Below are 20,038 nucleotides of genomic sequence, written 5' to 3' on the forward strand. Positions count from 1 at the left end.
ATGAGGGGAGGAGGGAAATTGCAGCTTTGGGTAAGGTCAAACCAGGGGCATAAACTTTTATTTGTGAGTGGCTGAGGCTGAAACAAAATCTGATTTTGCTCAGATACAGGTGTTTTGGTGGTGGGTTCATCATCATCATCATAACAATCATTTATTTATTACTGTACTGTTTTAGTATCTCCACACCGCTCCCTTCTTTGGAATTGGAGAGTTTGTTCATGCCAGGGCTAAAGAATTGTGCCACGTTCTGTTGCAAAGAGGGCCCAGGAAATTTTGGAGCCAACACACACTTAGGTTGAATTCCCTTTCTTTTTAAAATATTGCCAGTGTGGTGGAGAATCACACCTCTTCGCATACCGTGCATTGTACAACTGTGTATAATAGGTAGATATATGCTGGCGGTGCTACCCAAGTTGGTATTAAACACATCTCAGGGTTTTTCTTTTACAATGGTCAAACATAGGTATCAGCAAGGGGGTCAGTTGCAACCCTCTGATGACCATAGCCCCCTGGTGATTCTCAGCTTTCTTTTTCAAAGACTTAAGTTTCTAGCACCTGTAGATGCTGAGATATAAGACAAAATGTACAGGCACGAGTCTTCTATTTTGTGTGTGTGAGAAACTAGCCTGCTCCCCCATTTCAGTGTTTGTCTTCCACCTACCCCCCAAAAAATCCTGTGCATGAAAATACATTAACGCAGGTTACCTGCGTCTCTTTAATTGTAATGCTTTTATTGCCCTTCCACAGGTAGATGGCATGTCACAGGGAAGGAGATTGCCTTATGACTCCTGCACAGAGACAGCTGCATCTAAGTGATCTCAGGTTAGTCCCTACCTGGGCTTTAGGGATATAGATTGTCACCTTGCCCAGGTGATTTTGCTTTCCTTGAAAGGTTAGAGCTGGGAAATATCAGCTCCTGTACAATGATACCCCTGCCCCTTTGTATAGGCAGGATGGTGAACCTGTGGCCTTCCAGATGTTATTGGACTGCAACTCACATCAGATCGTCATGGATGATGGGAGTCAGCTCACCACTGCATTTTGGGCTGGGGGAATTCGGTTTGATTCATATGCATGTTTAAATCACTTGACTTCCGCCAAGGACTCCTGGGATTACTGTCATTTGCTTAGGGTGCTGTAGTTGTAGTTGTGTGATGGGAAAACTATGGTTCTCGGGGATTTTTGAGGGGGGAGGAAGTCATGTGCTTTCAAGGTGGGTTGAATGTGCTTTAAACACACTGTGTGGATCTGCCCTATGTTGCACTTCCTGAAACAATGTGTGAACTGAATGGAAGCTATCCTCTGAAATTCACACTGCCCCTTATTTTGCAATGCAGTTTTCCAACAAAAATGCATATATTAGGGAAAAATGTGTATAAAGATGTGCATATTCGTGAAAATAGCATACAGTGGAACCTTGGGTCATGAACGTGATCCGTGTGGGAGGCACGTTCGCAACCCGCAGCATCGCGTCTGCGCATGCACAAAGCGCGACTTAGTGCTTCTGCACATGCGCGAGCACCGAAACCCGGAAGTAACCTGTTCCAGTACTTCCGGGTTTTGGCGTGTCCGTAACCTGAAAACGCGCAACCCGCAGCTATCACAACCCGAGGTATGACTGTATAAGCATGTACTGAAGTAAAGAAGATTGTTTGCAAAAATATGTACATGTGCTTTCTTTTTGGGGGGTGGTGAGGATTTAATGTCCCTCTCCAACTCAAATGGAACTAAGGATTGGAAAAATGAGCAGTGGAGAGAAACTGAGAATGACAGCTCTAACCACCCCTAATTTGGGGGGGATGCAGCCCTTCCTGAGGGAGCTGATTGCTGTGATGCTGCTGATGTCACAACACTCCTTTAATTCTGCCTTGAGCAAATCTCTTCCTGCTGTTCCTAAAGTGGAGGGGGCATCATGCTCATGTTTCCTTCCCTCCCAGGTGACAGGATACCCAAACTCACATTTCCTGACAGTCTCTCAAGTTTCTCTTGCCCGCCCTGGTTACGTGTTTCAGGATGTGGTTGACAAGAGTTGGCTGCTCGTCCACAGGCATTTGGAACATTATCATAGATGATGTCATGAAAACAGAACATTCCCAGCTGGATCAGCCCATCTAAAACCCAGCATCCTGTCCTTGAAACCAGCCAGCCAGATGCTTCTGGGAGCCCCACGTGTCCTACATCTGTAAGAACCTGTCTGTCTGACTTCACTTCCTCCACTGTCTGTTGGCACAGAAGGGAAGGTAGCAGAGGCCACATCTGCACATATATTTAAAACACAGTGCTACTACTTTAAACCAATCATGGCTTCTCCCAAAGACTCATGGGAAGTGTAGTTTGTTTAGGCTGCTGGGAGTTCTTAGGACATCACTATTCCCATGCCAGAGCTACAATCCTCAGAGTGGTTTAACAACCAGTCCCTCTTCCTGGGAAACTCTGGGAACTGTAGCTCTGTGAGAGGAAAAAGGGTCTCCTGAGAACTCTTAGCAGCCTTAAGGATTCTTTGGTGGAAGCAATGGCTGCTAAAGGGGCCTCACAGTGCTTTAAATGTATGGTGTGAATGTGGCCAGTCTCGCTTTGTGATACTTGTAGGCTTTCAACCTTGTGACACCAGCAATCATTGTATCAGTTCCAAACCACCTCTCACATATATCTGCAGGCTTAGTAACAATGTCGATCTCACAATAAGGAAAAGGGGAAAGACTGTTATGCTTAGCAGGCTTAGAAGCAAAGGGTCAGTAATGGATCTGGTCACAAGTGAGGACAGGTATTCTCTATAAATTCAATTGAGGAAAAGCACCGCAGGGCTTGGAAAAGCCCTAGCACACTATTCAAAGGTGAAGTGAATTTGGTCAGGACTTGGATATAAGGCACCCAGAGTGGTCTTGAACCAAGGTCTCTACTGCCAGGCCTTGGAACATTACTCCCTGCACCACAGGCACTCTGATCCCTCAGAAAGCAGGTTCTTTTGATCAAGGGAATCATCTTGGTAGCTGTTGTGGCCTGAATATAGTCAACTAATCCCGCCCCCAAAACCCAGCACTAAGACCTGACACCGAGACAACCTAGATGTGGTACAGAACACCCATGAATAGGACTTTCCATGTTATTATTGGTGGCAACCACATCATTTACCTTGTACAGTGGTACCTCGGGATGCAAACGGGATCCATTCCAGAGCCCCGTTCTCATCCTGAAGCGAACACAACCCGTGTCTGTGCATCTGCGTGTGCGTGGGTCGCATTTTGCCGCTTCTGCACATGCGCGTGCGGTGAAACCCGGAAGTAACACGCTTCGTTACTTCCGGGTCGCCGCGGAGTGCAACCCAAAAATACTTAACTTGAAGCACATTTATCCTGAGGTATGACTGTAAATGTAAGGATATATCTTATCTTCCTATATACATAAAATGTAAGACTGTCATCACGCTGCAGGTTGGTGGCTTTGACAACTACAGCATGATGAATTGCAGGTGGGCAGGGGAGTAAGCAAGCAGCATGGGTAACAGGTGGCCCAGGCAAGCTGTTTAACAGAGGACTCCCTTCTAGTAAACCTATCTGCAGTGAGGTTTAATGGGGGAGGGGAATGCATTTCACAGTCATTTAGCAAGCCACAGTGTGAAGCACTTCCCCCCTCTGCAAAATGCAGCTGTAGCTATGTTTAATGGCTGTGTGGGGAGGCATTTCACACAGCATCTTGCTAAACTGCTGTGGGAAGTGCCTTCCCCCTCCTTTAAAATGGCTTGGGGTGAGCCGGGGGGGGGGGAGAGGTGAAGGAAGCTGTGGGGATAGGTGCAAGTGTGGGTGAGGTGTAAAGGGAGGGACGTTGGCAAAGGGGAAGGCAGGGTTGGTGAATGGAACAAGCAGGAGGAGCAGCCATTAGCTTAATCACTTTTAAATAGTCTCTATATGTCTTACAAGCAGAAGAAGAAAAAAATACAATAGTGTACATATATCCCCACCAGGGGGTTGTAGTTTGGAGGGTGCCTGGCAGTGGTGACTGGTGCCCATTGAGACTGGTGGGGCAGAAAGCAGGGAGGCCAACGGTAGGCAGAACCTGAGCCAATGACAGACAGAGCTAGCTAATTCTAGTTTTGTCCCTATCCTCTTCCCTGCTGAGTTCTACAAGGGGCCACACTGAGACTAATGAGGAGATGATAGCAGAGAGAATGCCAAATGGGGCACTTCTGTAAGATGGTTTAAGTTGATTGACTCCAAATTGAGATGCGTACCTATCTGTGTGTGTGTGGGGGGGGGGGAGACAGACAGACAGACAGACAGACAGACAGACAGACAGACAGACAGTAAGAGAGAGAGAGAGAGACGGATGAGTATGGCCCACCGTGTACATTTTAATTATACTGCCCTTTCTTTGGCTCATGTAATCATGAATAAGTGAAGCACGCTGCAATCTGTGGTATGTATTTTGCAAAACATTACCATCTGGGTGAGTTTTTTGACTGCCCTTTTGCAACTCTCTTAGTTGGCTCAATTGCGAGATGGTTTTTAAAGAGGCGATTGGCAGCTACGTTGTCAACTGGTGCCTGGATGTGGTCCGTTGGCCTCCATTCCCCCAAATTCTGCATTCCAGAGTACTTGTCAATGTTAATTAAACCAGCAGCTGGCTGTGTCAGCAAGCGTGTATTTGGGATGGGGTACAAAGACCCCCAAGGCAGAAGTCTGGGGCCATGTCTGAGAGGTTGAATGCAGAATTGCCAACTCAGAATCCCTGTTTATGTCAACAGTTGTAGGAACATCCTGAAATGGGAATGGTCCTGAGCTAGATAACCGGACCAGGGGTGGGAAACCCGTGGCCCTCTACCACTTCGGTTGGACTCCAGCTCCCATCAGCCCTAGTCACCATGGCCAATGGTGGGAGTTGTATTCCAGCAGCGGGATCACAGCATTTTGAAAACTATTAATAAAGCTTGTTACATGTTTAAAAAACAACAAAAAACCTATTACAAGTACTCAAGCAACTCAAGTCCCACTCCCAAGAGAAGTCTGCTCCCCAACCAAAGCCTACCCCCCAGGGTACAAACATCCTGTCTACGCCCATGGGCCATAGGTTCCTCATGTGGGTCATTTGGATTACTGTGCATTAGCCAGTATTTATCAAGCAACAATATCACACCTTCTAGCAGCTAACTCAAGTGGTAAGTGATACAGAGAAACAAATGGAAGACATCAGCATGCTTGGGGAAGAGCCCTGAAGTTCTCAGAAGTACAAAAAAAGCTTTTAAAAACAACCCCAAACAGGAACCCCCTTCCACTCACAAAAATAGCCCATTGATGACTGACCATACTCAGTAGGCATGGAATGGAGAGCGGTGGAATGTGGAGAAGAGGGAGTGGAACGCTCTGGTTGGAGGGAAGGGCAGGCTGGAAGCTAGAAAAGGAACATCCCCTTTCGGAGAGAAGATGCACTGCAGGTCTCCTATCGGTTCACTCACCAATCACATAGCCTGTTGTGTTGAGCCATTGATACGAGGCAGCGCAGCATGGCTCTACCACTCCAGGGATCGGGTCTGTCCACAGTTACACCATACATTGAAAGCACTATGATGCCACTTCAAAGAGCACTTTCCTCCTCCTGCAGTTTCTAGCAGCTGGTATTAAGATCCATTGCTGCCTTTGACCATAGGGGCGGAGCCTAGCTGTCATGGCTGGTAGCCATTGATAGCTTTATCCTGAGTTTTCTACACAAACATCTCTTGTGTCCTCCAACCAGGTAAACAAGAAGTGTTATCAGAGTGCAAGGGGGCATCCCAGCCAGGCCAAAGGGCACAGAGTGGGGCTGGTGGAAGGTATAGCCTGGGAAGGCTATCAAGGTCCTAGAGGTCCACATTTTAGACTTTGATCGATGGTTGCCCACAATGATTGCTGGTTTTGACTAGAATACAAAATGTACCTGGCTCGCAGCCTGTACTGCCCCCAGTATCCTGCTGAAGATGTGTTTATTATCTTGGTTTGGAGCCAGAAGCCCCCCAAGTGCATTTTCCCCCCGTTGCTTGTGTGAAAATGCCTTCCTGCAAGCTCTAATCTCCAAAGAACTCTCCCCACCTCACTCTCTGCAGCAGCTCCTGGTACATTTCATCAGCTTGCGAACTCAGATCAAGATCTCCACGCTGGGAAGATTTTCGTGTCAAATAAGAGCTGACAATAGTAGTCACGTTGGCATAAAATCCCGGGCCGGAAGGATTACAAAGGAATCAGAGTGGATTCAGTTCTTTTCTTTCATTCTATTCCACCCCACCTCCTTTTTTTCTGGGAGACAGTAATGGATTGCGAAGCACACAGATTCCATCCTTTTTATAACACCAGAGGTCACTGTATGATCGCACATTTGAGGTTGCCACAGGGTTCCTGGGAGGTCAGAGATGCTTAATCCATATTAAGGGCCCAAACGAGCAGCAAAACGTGTACTTTGCGATTTCTGTCTTTGATACTGCTTGATGCCAGTCAAAACTTTGCTTTCAGATGATTTCCCTTTCCCTCCCTACCTTCCAGTGTGCAAAATGAATATCACACATAAAGACAAATTTCAGAAGAGCAGCTGTGAAGAGCAGATTATTGCAGTGAAAAATACAGAGCTCTCTACTCCTAACAGAAGTGGGAAGGGCCATAGCGCAGTGGTGGAGCATTTGCTTGGCATGCAGAAGGTCCCTGGTTCACCCTCTGGCCCTTCCAGGTAGGGTGGAAAAGACCTTACACTGCCACTCAGTGTAGAGTGATATTGCCCTCTGTGCATGGCTGGAATCTCCCTGAAGGGCACCTGAGCAAAATTCATTCTCTTTTCCTTCAAATCTCTTCCCTTCTCTTTGAAGTCCTTGCTTAACCCTCCTTGCTTCTCATATCCCAGACCCTCCAATTGTCCCTATTTTTCAGTGACAGTCCTGGATTTACAGAAGCTGTCCCAGTTTCTGATTTGATCCCAGAATGTCCCTATTTTCCTTAGGAACATCCCTATTTTCATTGGAGAAATGTTGGAGGGTATGGAGTTATGCAACTCTTGAGCCAAGGAGATAAGTAACTACACAACCTTGTTTAGAATATATCTGAAGGCAGCCCTGTATATGAAAGTTTTTAAAATGTTTAATGTTTTATTATGTTTTATATATGTTGGAAGCCGCCCAGAGTAGCTGGGGCAACAGAGTCAGATCTTCTTCTTCTTCTTCTTCTTCTTCTTCTTCTTCTTCTTCTTCTTCTTCTGGAAAAGTATGTCCCTTCTGTCCCTTCACTGGAGAAAAGTTGGAGGGTATGATATCCCTCCCTCTCCCAAGTATTCAGACTGGAAGTTCCAGGGATTTTTATTTTTTATATTTTGCTTTGTTTATACTGCACAACATTCGGCATGCACAACAAGGATGGGGAACTTGCAGCCTTCCAGGTGTTGGACTACAACTCCCATCAGCCCCAGCCATCATGGTCAAAGATTAGAGATGGAAGGAGTTGTAGTCTAGCAACAACTGAAGGGCCACTGGTTCTGTACATTGATGCTGCTTTGCTAAATAATAATATTTAGAATGCCTCTCACTCCTACACCTTGACAGTCATTCCTGCAGTATTCGACAGAAGACAGAAATATCTGTGGCATACAAGCTCTTTCTCATGGCACCAACTGCAACCTAGTTTTCACAGAAAGCGCTCAGTCCTTCTGTCTCACAGTCTGACACCTGTCACTCATCTGCCCCAAACATTTGGGGATTTAAGACAGTGCCTGCTATCTGACAAGTCCAAGGTAAAAGCGGATTTAGAGCAGCCAGTTGATAGCAATGGCCTGTAATCGCTTGCACTGAAGAGAGAGGATTCTCTCCCCCTCCCTTTGTTCCTTAATCCCCTTTCCTCTCAAATGCTGCAGTCGAAAGAATCCTGAAATCTTTTTTCTATGGCCACTTTCTGATGCAGAAAAAGCTCGTGAACTGTTTTGAGGGAGCATAGAATCATAGAGTTGGAAGAGACCACAAGGGCCATCAAGTCCAGATCTCTCTCTGTGAGTGTCTGTCTGCCTGTCTCTCCCTCTCCCCCCGCTTCTTCCACACCATAGGAAGATGACTTCTACTGAGTCAGAGCACTAGCCCATCTAGTTCAGTATTGCCTGCACTGACTTGCAGCATCTCTACAAGGTTCCTGACAGGCAACATCCCACTTGGAAATGCTGGGGATGGAATCTGGGACTCCCTGCAAGGAAGAGCCCTGAGCCGTTCCCCAGATGTGCCCCCCCACATTATACTGCAAGAGTGGGTTTTTCCAACCCAAGGGCTGCATCCTCTTATGTGGAACCTTCTGGGGGCAGGTATGCATGGCAATAGAAGTGATGGCCCTGTACACATTTTAGACTCTGATACATTCTTCTGGGGACGTGGGTGGCGCTGTGGGTTAAACCACAGAGCCTAGGACTTGCTGATCAGAAGGTCGGCGGTTCGAATCCCCGTGACGGGGTGAGCTCCCTGCTCCTGCCAACCCAGCAGTTCAAAAGCACGTCAAAGTGCAAGTAGATAAATAGGTACCACTCCGGCAGGAAGGTAAATGGCGTTTCCGTGCGCTGCTCTGGTTTGCCAGAAGCAGCTTAGTCATGCTGGCCACATGACCCGGAAGCTGTACGCTGGCTCCCTTGGCCAGTAAAGCGAGATGAGTGCCGCAACCCCAGAGTCGGCCAGGGGTCCCTTTACCTTTAAACATTTTGGTAATCTAAGTTTAGCCTTATTGAGGGGCAGTATTTCAATATGAGTAGGAAAATGAGAGTACCCCTAAACATTTTTTTAAGGAAAAAAGCACTGCCTGGGAGTAAGCTTCATTGAACAGGGTGGGGCTTCCTTCTGAGTAAACATGCATACGTTTGCACTGCACATCCTTGGTAAACGTGACATCTCCTCTCTCTTTGTTGTTTTCTGTATGATCAAAGTTCAGCTAGAAAGCTGTACGATAGTTGCAGAATGTAATATAAAATATAGGCAGGGCCACAATGGTGGCAGCACCCCAGTTATGGAATTTACTCCCCATGGTGATCTAGCTGCCTCTCTGCCTTTGTCTCATAACTGGAAGGGAATTTGGTAGTCTAGTCGTTGGCTAGGCACTGCATTAAACTTTATTGCTGCTTTGTTGTTATTGTATATTGAATTATTGTTTTATGTTGGTTTTATTTGATCATTGTTTGCCACCCTCAGCTGCCTTTGGAGGAAGGCTAGGATATAAGAAGAAATAATAAGAATAATTTTTCAAAAGAATTTTCTCATGCATTCACGTGCATACATGCAAACATATAGGTACATGTAACAGATCAGAAACCTTTATGTTTCTTGTAAGGGAGATAACACGACAAAAATCAGGGCCAGGGAGGGTGGGGGGAAAATAGCTCTGCAGTCACTTATTTCCCACAACCCCCAAGCCACTGATTTCCAGTTCCCCACTTAAAGATACGTTGATCTGAGACAGATCAATTTAGCAGCGCTGAATTTGAATCAAGTGTGCCCTGTAATTTGAATGATCAGCGGTTCATTTCCTGATAGCCTGAGCTGACCTAGTCATGACTTCTCTGTGCTCAGAGAAATGATCTGACTGTAGCTAACATGGGCTGAAAGGTTTTTAAATAGGATCCAATCAGATTCCTTGCTGCCTGGCCTGGGATGGGCTTAAATCTATCCGTGGTACTCTGGAGTTAAATGTTTTCTGCAGTCTCCTCTTAGATATTGAGTGCATCTCCCTTCCTTTGGGTTGAAATTAAAAACTCAAAAGTGGTCTCCTGTTTTCCACAGCCCCTTGCCAGCCTTTAGCTCCCCCAACTGAATAGGAGGAAAGCAATCTCTGTCTCTCTGTCTTTCTCTGTCTGTCTGTCTTTCTCTCTGTGTGTACACAAGCCCACACATAAGGCATAGGGTAAGGGATGGCATTTTGGAAAAGCTCTGTTTAGAAAGCAGGTTTTTAATTTAATAAAAAGGGGATCAATCAAATCGATTAGCATTTTGGAAGGCTTATAGCTCCTCCTCATCAATTACACTTCATGTGTGCATAGGGATATTAGCCATCTGCCTGCAGGATCCTTGTCATTCACCCTTATCACTGGGAGCGGAGAGAAACTCTCACTGTGTTCACGCATTCACTGTGCACTGTTTCCACTGCAGGGGTTGAATCCATGTTCACACATGTTATCCAAAATGCAGATGTATCCTATACTTTGTTTAAGATAACCAGTGTTTGCTATGCTGTTTTCTCAAACCAGCTTCACACCTCTAGAGTCCCTAAGCCTGTCCCAGTTCAACTCTTCCAAGGTGTGAACACCTTTGCATGGGGGAAAGACACTCCCTTCCTGTCAGGGCCTGCTTGGTGTGTACACAAACAGAAGTGAATGAAGCCATGGGGATGTGAACAACTGGTGGAGGGAGGAATTGTGAAACAAAGTGGGGAACAACTTCCTTGCACTCTTGTTGGTAATGTGAATACACCCTTTGTGTTTGCCACTAGGGGGTGGCTTTTCCTACCTGGCTTGAGCCACCATACAGATCCTGCCAATGTCTGGGGAAAACGGAGACATCCGCTTTCCCCCCATCAGTGCACAGCGGTCATTTTGGGCGCCATGATCTTGCCCCCAAACCATGATCTTGCATAGCACCCCAAAGTACATTTTGGGGCACTGTGAGAGCAGAGCACTGAAAAAGTGCATCCTTTGGGCTCTGCGATCTCATGTGGACCACATGACTCGTGCAGGAGGAGCATGGGCAGGAAGATTTGTGTCCCGATTTGGGGACTCAACATGTTGGAGGGTATGGGATGGCTTCCACTAGAACTCTGATGGGACATCTTGCCCTTTTGGGTTGAGGCATAAAAGACCCTGGGGGCTCACATTTTAATATGAAACTCCCCATTTCACACTTCCTGAAACTGCATGGGCCCCAAAATACAGCTAGCCTTTGAAATTCACACTGCTCTGAATTTTGCAATGCACTTCTCCAGCTACTGGGGAAAAGTCTACCTAGACGTGCATAGATTAGTAAAAATAGCATGCAAAAATGCAACCTATCAGGGGAATCACTTGCAGAAATGGTTATACCAGGAAACGTTGTACACACAGATGTGTATACCAGGAAAAATCTGCACCAAAAGAATTTCCATGAGAATACCCACTTTGGAACACAGTCCTCCTACCCTCCCAATGGAAAAGTAGCCTGGTGCCCAAAATTTGTTCTTTTAATAGCTCCCTTAAGATTTTATTAAATAAAAAAAATCAGCCAGGCCCTTTTTCAGGTAAGCATTTTGGGCTATTGTTCATGCTGGCTTTTCAGATGTATTGAATGTAAACTTATTGCTCAACTTTGCCATGTTGTGTTTATTTCCTTGTTTTGGTCCACTGTCATGATACTTTCAAATGGTGGGCAGTTGGTGAATCCCCGAAATGAATGAATGAATAAATAATATGCAATTCAGGCTGCGAATCTGATGAAGACTTACCTGGGAGTAAAAACCCCTTAACAGTAGTAAACATGCACAGGATGGCGCCATTCATTTTAATCAAATTAAATGTGCTGCTTCTGTCTATTTAATCTCCCCTGCTTACCTCAATCATTCCATAGAGCCAGAAGAGTTCAGAAAACTCTCAAGATTCATTACACATGCTGCAACTCTTCCCCAGTTGCCTATAAATGTGATTATGGGGAAGACAAATGGCAGCTTTTGCTCTGATCTTCCGAGACAAGGGTTAATTTCCATCATTGTCCGACGTTATGTTAATCAGCCACCGATTGCTCTTTTTGTATGGAAATATATCACCCTGGATTTAGGATAACTGGCCTCTGCTGTTATCTTTGAGTAATGAAAGGACGCAGCATGCCGGCTGACTCAAGGGCTGAAACACAAGCAAGGCCACTCTTCCCATCGATTTATCATCTATTAAAGGTGTGCCAGTTTTGCAAAGGAACAGCACCTTTGCGCTCCACCAAAGCCAAGAATGGGATCCTCATTTGTTTTCTGGGTGGCTTGAGGTGGGGGCTAGACCCACCTTGCAGTTCTGAAGGTGACAGGTGCCAAAGAAAAAGGCGCACTAATTGAGACATCTCAAGGGAGCGGCAAGAAGTAAACTGGCAAAGGTAACTGAATGGAGAGGATTTGCAGCCGTGCACACACAAGCATTTCAGGGACTGCTACAGAAGAGACAAAAGTACATGGGAGGGTAAAGGAGAAACGTATTGGAGAACAGGACACCATCTTCACACTTGAGGAAGAGAGGAGAAAATTATGTTAATCAAGAGAGGAAACTGATATGTGGGGGGAAGGAAGTAGCTGATATAAAGGAAATAAAGACCGTGGGGTTATTATTTACTACATGACCAGGGAAACCTTTATCACAGACACTTGGATGGCTTTAAAAGACAATTGGACACATTGTGGAAGACAAAGCCTACTGGCCAGAATGCCTATGTTCTACCTCCACTGTCAGAGGCAGTGATCCTTCTGAATATCAGTCGCTGGACACTGCAGGAGGGGAGCGTACTGATGTGCTCAGATCCTACTTGCAGGTTTCCTGGTTGATCCCTGTGAGAACAGGATGCTGGACTCCACGGGCCTTTGGTCTGATCCAGCAGGGCTCTTCTTGCATTTTTAAGCAAGTCCCACTGTGTTCAGTGGGTCTAACAAGCCACAACATATGTGCATAGGATGGTAGTCTTAGCGTGTGCCGCCTTCTGCGTTTGCAACATGAATTATGTTGCAAAGATGCGGCTCTAGTTAATTAATAATGCTGGGCTTTATCAAATGTTAGCTTTCCTCTTCCTGGGCTATCTGCAGAAAGCCTTCCCCTCCTTTCTTTAAAGCAGTGGGTGAAAAAAACACTTTAATAATTCAGCAGGAACCTTTTACATTATGGAAATTATAATCAACTGGCAAAGGGTGAGAGATCTGATTTCTTTCTCTCCGCCACCCCCCGCCTGCCGTAGGACTTCAGCTCAAGTGTTACAAGTGTTGCATGATTAATGGCGAATGAAGAGAGGTGCGGAAGGGTCTTCGTTGCAAGATGCAATCTCAGCCGCCCTGCAGTAGATTACTTGCCCGTCGGTCCTCCAACCGCCTCTCCTGACGTGGCCCTATTTTTCAGGATTGCAAACGTGACACTGTCCCGGCGCGTGTGCCTTGAGGACTGCAAACTTGGAGAAGCCCTTTCCATTCCACCGCATGTACCCTTGGCTGCCATTGAATAATTTAAACCCATTAATCGTTTTAAGAGGAAGACTTAGTGCTGCTTGACTTGCTACAGCCGAATGCAGGGATGAGTGCTTGTGTGCTTCTCCAACGAAGGGTCTTTGGCCGGATGCAGAAGATCCAAAGACCTGACTTTTCCTCCTTAAACAGTTTGATTTCCCCCCCTCTCTAAAAAAAAAAAAAAAATTAACTGAGGGTTCCTATGCCGAAAGCAGTTAAGCAAACAATAATCCTGCCGCAGTTGTAAGTAGACATCTTATGATATTAGCTGTTTATTTCACTGACATCCATTTGAAGAGTCTACAGGGGGCTGTTTCAGGAGTCAGGACCTCAATGTAATATACAAGCTCTGATTCTGATATTTCCCTTGATAACTGCGCTCTACCTTATTGGGGTCGGAAGTCAGGCAAGGTTCAGTGGCTGTTATAATGCTCACTGTCACCAGTAATAAGTACAAAGGACTTCCTCTAAAAGCAGGCTTATAAAACTTTAAGGAAAGTTGGATTGCTTAAGTGAACTTCCAAGGCTCTTTGGGAGGGGGTGGCTGTGCTTGCCTTGTCTACTTATATTAATTTCACAACGTCTAAAGGGTCAAGCAGTGTAGTTGGTGATGCTGATTAATTCATGAAACACACAGTCTTTGAGCTATCCTATCTACCTACATCTTTCCCCCCTTTTACTCTCCTCCAACCTTTGGGGCTTTATTTTTTTTTAAAAAAAAATCTATATACAGAGAGAGAAGGTGGTGGGAGGTGGGGAGAGGGTGAGCGTGAGCGTCAGAGAGCTCTAGCCTCTTTCCCCTGCTACCAGGAGTTTAAGGTGCTAGTCAAGAAGAAGGAAAAAAAAATAGTTCAAACATCTCCCCCCCCCCCAATCCCTAGCCACATTGATCTGATTCTGCGTGACATTCAGACAATCAAAATTAAATTCTAAATTTTGAGCACAGTGTGAAATTCCAATTAGAGGACTATCATGGTCAAGGCGGCTAATGTGCGTTTGCTACACTGATTGGAAGGTTAACCTTATTTTCATTCATGGGAGGCTGTCTTTGATCAGAATGTGGGGGGTCAGCAGCTACTGAGAATATCATTCAAGGTGGTATAATGGAGAGCTCGCAATGCTGCAATGTTTGTGGAGTTTGCAGATGAGCAAAAAATGGCCAGCGATTCTCTTCCTTTCTTCAAAGAGAGTTTTTTTTTTAAAAAATGTTGTTCTTGTTTTTAAACGAGTGCTGAGGGTCTGCGGAGCCAGCCTGGATGATCCTGTTCACAGCTGTGATCCTGTGCATGTAAAGTTTAGAATCTAGTGGAAAAGGCCATTGAACCAGTCAGATAAGTTTCTTCATAAGATAACAGCATTGGCTGGCCAGGTGAGGACTGTCATTTACAGGCCCACAGAGGTTGCCATAGAGACAAAAGGAGCTATATCCAGATTCTGATTTCTTTGGGGTGTATGTGTGGGTGTCTTTACTTTCCGGGAGTTGCTGCCACCACCCTCCCACTTACTCCTGCAGCTGCAGATGGGAGGGAACCTGGGATGCACTAGAGCAATTACTCTTAAAACGGTTCTGAGCCAGTGCCCCAGCTCTCCTCACTTCAACCTAAACCTTTGTGATTTATTTGTAGAGTAAAGGCAGTCCACATTCTCTCTCAGTCTGTCCCAGACCTCAAAAAACTGTGTCTGTCAATTACAGCTCCAATTCTACACCCCCAGGAGCCTGAATGCCAAACGTCTAGGCACAAGGGGATTCTAAAACCCCGAGGTTGGCAAAGCTACATACTTTGGCAGTCAAAGTAAGGAACTTTATTAGTTTGTGAAATATACTCGGAGTCGAGAGTGGATTTCATGCTCTTTAGTCAGCTCATAGTGGTGAGGAGGAATGAAAATCCCCCCAAAATATCTGCTTTATATACATTATTTACACAATGGGCTGCAGGTGATTGGCTAATTCTGGAATTCTCCTGTAGGCCAATCAGGTTGTGGATTCACTTCCATCTGGATCTGGATTGGGTGGCTCCTTCAGACCAATCATACTGCTGCATTGTTCTAGGACCAATCAGACTGCTGCATTCTGAATCCTATTCAACTCAGTACATAACAGTTTGTTATTGAAAAGAAAATGGAAAAAGGATGGCAGCAGCTTTACAGCCTTTGGACCACTACACAAAGGGATCCAGAAATGGTCAACCAAAATGATTAAGGAGATGAAGTGACTCCTCCATGAAGGAAAGTTGTAGTGTTTGGGACTTTTTAGTTTGGAGAAAAAGCACGAGAGAACTTTACAAAATTGTGTGCGACACGGAGAAAGTGAACATAAAAAGTTTCTCTCTCTCTCATAACACAAGAACTTTATGGACACCCAATGAAGCTGGAAATTGGATGATTCAGGAGAAATAAAATAAAGTACTTCCTTTTTCCTGCATATAGCTGGGCTATGGAACTTGCTCCTACAGGAGGCAATCGTGGCCACCAACTTGGAGGGCTTTAAAAGAGGATTGGGCAGATTCATGGAAGATAAGGCTGTCAGTGGCCACTAGCCATGATGGCAAAGCTCTGCCCCATGGCCAGAGGCAATAATGCTTCTGAGTACCAGTCGCTGGAAACAGCAGGAGGGAAGAGTGCTCTTGTGCTTGGGTCCTGTCTGAAGTCACCCATAGGCATCTGGGTGGCCATTGTGAGAAAAGGATGCTAGACTAGATGGACTCCCTTTGGACCGATTCCAGCAGGCTCTTCTTATGTTCTAATGTTCATATGACTTCAGATTCTTAAGTGATTGATCCGGGTCATGATCCACCTGTATCCAATCAGGTGAACCCGCTTTGGAACCTGAGCTTTGTGGATTCATCACCCATCCCTACTGTTAGCTGGCTGCACATTTCACATAATGATAAAACACAGTTATGATAAACATGCTTCAATTTGAGGTTCTACTAGTAGTGCCAACACTGTGGCATTTAAGATTCTTTTCATTTTAAATGACGATAACAGGCACAAGAGGGATATTTTATCTAGCTCGTGAAGTCCTTTTAATCAAAATTAATTGCACTCTGTTCTCTGCAGCTATAAACTCCTTGCTGTCTTTGTTGGTGCAGATGAAACTTTACCTGCCGCAACGCCTCAAAGGTGAACTCGCAGAAGTCCCCTTGAAAGCCCCGGTATCCGTCCTGTACCACAGAGCCATGCAAAGCATTTCTCTCTATGACTCCCCAATAGGAGAACCTTAGGATCCTGTGACAGAAGGGGTTAAGAAGCATTGAACGCCAGCCATTAAGTTGTAGCCCCTGGACATGGAGATATCAAATATTCTTTTTGGTATTTCAAAATCTTTGAACAGGACACACTTCCCTTTCGGTGGCTAAAGGATGCAGAAGTGGCTGTGGAGGAGATGTATCACAGCTGGAAGACTAAAAGCAGACTCTCTGATTTTCAGGTGTCTTTGGGATACAAAGGCATTTTTAAATGAAATAAAATAGAACCAGAGGCACAGACCTATCTGTTTTTGTCTTTGTTTGGTTTTATTTTTTAACAAAAAACCCCCACCCCCCCAGCAAAGATAATGAGCTTGTATCAAGCTGCAATCTTTGGATCAATCATGCTTGGAGACGAGCAGATATAATGCTTCCTCCTACCTTTTTGAGACGCCCGCACTGCATACAAGGTATTAGTCCTGAATTGAAAAAGGAGAATCATCTGGAATATTCAAGGTGCCAGGCTGCTGTTATGGCCTTAGAGCAAATATACAACAACAGCAGATCATGGGAATCGAAATGTTCCTGGGCTACCCCATTTCAAATGCACATGATTACATGCTTCCCCATCTTAAAAACAAGCAAACGAAAAGGTATGTGTGCAGTGCACTAGAGAGGTGTTTGCATGTTACATTCAATGAATATCCAATTTGTGTACACAAGAGAGTTAAGCAGTACACTCCCAGTTATTCACAGGCAACACCCAACAAGTTTGTGTACCTCCAAATACAATCACAGAGCTGAACAAATGCCTGCATTAGGGGGAAGTGTGCATGAAAATGACTGTAATATTGAAGATAGCACACAAACATGCATTATCTTGGGGGAAATTGCTTGCAAAATTGTGCCCGTTAGTCTAAACTGCATACAAAATTGTGTTGTTGGGAGGAATTCGAACTACAATGCTGTGAATTTTCATGAGGATTTTTAATCTTTAAAAATTTGCTTCATTGTAAAATGTAGAGAACTGAATTTATGACTGGAAAAATGTGAAACCGAGAAAGCCAAAATTGCCAATCCAAAACATCTGCAGGGCACCAGCTTGGGAAAGGCTGCCTTAGATCTTGAGAGTATTTCCTCAAAAATAAAAAAATGCTACTTGTCACCATTGTCTTCTTGGACTGCTGCTCTTTCCTGGATGTGATATTTATTGATTTTTTTTGACTTGATTCCATTTATGATTTGCTTCCCATTAAATACCTTGAAATGATTTCACAGGAAAGACATCAGCAATAAAAACAATGAAAAACGATCCCATGTGTAAAAATGATTACAAACAAATCCACACATACTGTGAAAACTATTAATGCCATTTAATACATAAAAGCCACTGCTGGCACAGATAGGGATAAATATCATGTAGATTATTATTCCACCTACTTAAGCAGTACACAGCTCATTGTTGAATGAAGCAATAACTTGCAGTTCCGCTATCTTTGTGATGAAAACCGAATAGTTTTCTCAAGTTGGCTTCTAATTTGCTTAAATATTACACTAGAGTGGAGCCGAAACAAGTCAGGTTTTTGCAAAGCAAACATTTCACCAGAGCAAAAAAAAATACCTTTGATTGCCACAAATGTTTCAGCACTCCTTGCGGGGGGAAAAAGAGTTTGGTTGTTCATTTATGTTGCAGTCAGTCTTCTTCAGTGGTGTAATCGCATTGCCATGGTTATATACCATGTTGAGGAAACCTGAGTTGTTCTAGCTTTGCTCAAAGTGTCACATTTAAGCAAATTGTGTAGCCAACTATTCCGTTTTCAACACAAAGATGGTGGAACGGCAAGTCTGTCCAATCTGAATGGGGAGGTGCTGCTGCTACAAAACTGCTCATTAGTTCTGAAATTTGATGATTCCTCTACAGTCTTGTGTTTCCTTTGCACTCAGATCAGTCTTGGGCCTTCTCCCACAGGAATTTGGCTGTGTCATCACTTCCTTCAGCATTCTAATATATCATACTAAGCTTTAAGCCAATTAGGAATGACTACTTACCATGCTGAATCATAGGTAGAGGAAAGGATAATGTGTCCTTCAGATAATGAATCCCCTCCCCAACTCCCTCCCCACCAAAATCCTGGTTTATTTCAACAAGATGGATATAGAGAGAGATTTTTGGCTTCACTCTTTTATTTTCACTGTATCCAATTAGGATGCTGCTTGCTATCAAGCCGCATCCATTTTTTTTTATGAGATACCTCTCAAAGAGTGATGCTGAAATGTCTGACCTGATATTAATATACTTGGTACTTACTTAGCACCTCTGCTCCTTTGACATCCTGTGCCTTTGAAGAGGTGGATAATGTTCTTGCACTTTGATGGGTTGTGAAAGTGAGGCACAAAGGGAAAAGATGGAAATCATGTTTCTGGTGGTGTGACTCAGATCCAGAGGTGTTGTAAAGGCTGCGTGGTGAGAGCCAGTGGAAGCTGCTGAGAGCCAGTGGAAGGCCTTGGTTCTATTTAAATTATAGCATCTCTCTAACAACATTAGATAAGGAATCAAATTATCTGCCTTCTCTGTCTGCAGGTCAAGGTCCAGATTGTGGTGCCCCTCTAGGTAGGGAAAATCTAGTGCCAGCCCATCCAAGATATGGGGGGGGCATGTGGCCCTCCAGTTGTAGTTGGGCTTCAGCTCTCGTCATCCCTCACTATTGACCTTGCTGATTAGAGCTGATGGACGTTGGTGGATATAAGAATATAAGAACAGCCTGTTGGGTCAGGCCAATGGCTCAACTAGTGGTCAACCAGATGCCCATGGGTAGCCTGGAAGAAGGACCTGAGTGCAACATCACTCTCCCTGGTTGTGATTCCGAGCATATGGCATTCAGAGGCATACTTCCTTCAACAATGGATGGAGAACATAGACATCATGGGTAGTAGCATGCTATTGGGTGTATCTGAACAAACCAATCTGTTAATTAGTTGCATTCATATCCCACCCACCAGAAGATACTCAAACTCAGGACGCAAGGGAGAAACGTGCTAAGAGGAAGGCATGTTTGGCAAATCCACACCATGATCAACTCCCGCCCGGAAACCAATGTCCCCACTGCGGAAGGACATGTGGCTCCAGAATTGGCCTCCACAGTCACTTACGGGCTCATTGTTAAAACTGTGTTTATGGAAGACAATCCTACTCGGCTACGAGTGATCACCAAAGAAGAAGGCCATAACTTTCATGATTCCAAGACAGGTTATAAGAATACAAAAAAAATAATCAATATTCAGGCTATCACAGTACTTCAGTACAGCAACAGATACACACCAGAGGCAAAAGTGGGTGGAGCGATGGATATGAGTCTCACCGTTGTACAGTAGGCAACATTCTAGCCTTACAAAAGTCAGATAATTTATACAAATCCACATCTCCATCAAGACATGCAAGATGCATTATCACAGTTCAATGACATATCCCGGTGGGGTATGTAACTTGGGCCAATGGTGTGTGTGGCCTGTGGCAGGGGATGTGGCCTAGAGAGGAGATGTGTCTTTGGGGGAGTTCTTAAGGCCGGATAAAGAATCCTGGGGCCATATTTGAATCCTGGTCCTGAGGTTGTCCATCCCTTCTTGAATAGATCCAGTGGGAAAATGTGCTGCCCCAATTGCAATGGG

The 20,038-nt window shown here is 44.9% G+C and overlaps 1 long non-coding RNA gene across 1 annotated transcript; it reads left to right on the forward strand.

Annotated features, from left to right (window-relative positions):
- Positions 1-686: 686 nt before the first annotated feature.
- LOC307203545 lies at positions 687-17,432 on the forward strand. Its single transcript, XR_013833277.1, has 3 exons — positions 687-822; positions 1,938-2,182; positions 16,277-17,432. It is a non-coding gene; the product is annotated as an uncharacterized lncRNA (long non-coding RNA).
- The last annotated feature ends 2,606 nt before the right edge of the window (positions 17,433-20,038 follow it).

Source organism: Podarcis cretensis, assembly GCF_951804945.1.
Source record: "Podarcis cretensis genome assembly, chromosome: 14".
NCBI classification, from domain to species: Eukaryota; Metazoa; Chordata; class Lepidosauria; order Squamata; family Lacertidae; genus Podarcis; species Podarcis cretensis.